We start from the raw sequence: 1,724 nt of genomic DNA on the forward strand, positions 1-1,724 counted from the left end.
ATTGTAATTAAAATATCAGTATTGTAGAGTTATTTCGTAATATTTTTAATCCCCTTTGCTCACAGTATTTTATGAAACATAAAGTAAATTAAATATGAAATTTCTTAAGACATTTTTTTAGAGTGTGTTTATTATTAAAATTTATTTATTGATTATTTACAGCAATATTAGTAAATTAGTGTGATTTAATGCAGCCACATGCTAGGAACTAAACAGGACGAGGAACAGCATTCTTATTGTCACTAATTTTTTAATATTAATTTATTAGCAATTTAATTCTAAATAGGCTGTTCCATAATTGCGAGATCAATTTTTTTCTTAGAATTCATGACAAGGTAGAAAAACTACACATAGGTAGTCTTGAAGTAACATTTTAAAAAAGAAAATTATTAAAGATTGACGCAATCTATTAATTACAGTAAATGTAGCATAAAAATATTTAAAAGCAATTCCTTTTTTACACATTTTAAAAGTGTCCGCTTTTCGTTCCATACAATTTTCACTTGCAATAATAAAATTGTATATTAGTTATTTAATTCCGCTGTGATGAATCAGGATAATCTTTCATGAATCGTAATCATCTTCTCAAATATTTACCTTTTGACAAAAATTTTAAAACTAGCGAAGAGTGGTGTTTATGAAAAAAAAAAATTTATTTTGAATGTTTCTAAAATGAAAAAAAAAATTACTTCAAATAGCTTCCCCAAAAATAGTTTAAAATTCATTACTATTCATTATTCTCATTCAATTTTGTTTAAGTAATCAGTAAAATGGATGATGTTATAAAAATCAAAGGTAAAATTTAATCTTGTAAAAATACTGTTAAATAGATGATGTTGTAAAAATTAAAGGTAATATTTAATCTTGTAACTATACTATAAAACGCAAGTAAATTTATGTATTTTTTAAAATTTTTACTCGGATCTTTTAATAAAAAATTCAAATACTTATTTTCCGCAAGAAAATAAACAGTCTCCCTTTTTTTTAAACATTACTAATAATCCATTCCTCCGGAAAGTAAATTAACAAAAAAAATATTTCATGATATCAGTATTTATTTTTCTTTAAAAATACAGGTGAAAATAATTTAAGAAAATTCATAAATACTCTTCTTAAGAAAACTTTTTTTTAATGTTCAGTAAGGAAAATATGTACCAAGGAATTTATTAGGAAAAATACGCACCAAGTACATTGAACTAATTTAATTATAAATAAGTAATTTAAAAATTATATTTTTAATTTCCGCAAGAAAATAAAGTCTCCTTTTTTTTAATTCTTTTTTTTTAACTTCACTAATAATCTTTTCCTCCGAAAAGTAAATTTAAAAAAAAATATTTCATGATATCAGTATTTATTTATTTTTCTTTCAAAATACAGGTGAAAATAATTAAAAAGAAAATTCATAAATAGTCTTCTTAAGAAAACTTTTCTTTAATGTTCAGTATGCATATTTTTTTTTCATTTATTAATGCAGAAATTTCTCCTCGTTAGATACTTATCCGGAAATGAATTTTTATAATTACCAAATTTACTTCTCAGACGTCTGTCTAATTTTGACGTTTCCCAAAAAACGTAACTACATGGTTATCTACTTTCATTTGAAAATATTTATGCGTTGCGAATGAGAAAACTAATTTAATTCTGGTCGCATTCATTAAATCGAGAACTAAATCAAAAAGCATTACGTTAGTTACCATTGATCGCAAGAAATGTACATATATATA

The sequence above is a fragment of the Parasteatoda tepidariorum genome, chromosome 8 (genome assembly GCF_043381705.1).
Source record: "Parasteatoda tepidariorum isolate YZ-2023 chromosome 8, CAS_Ptep_4.0, whole genome shotgun sequence".
Classification (NCBI taxonomy): domain Eukaryota; kingdom Metazoa; phylum Arthropoda; class Arachnida; order Araneae; family Theridiidae; genus Parasteatoda; species Parasteatoda tepidariorum.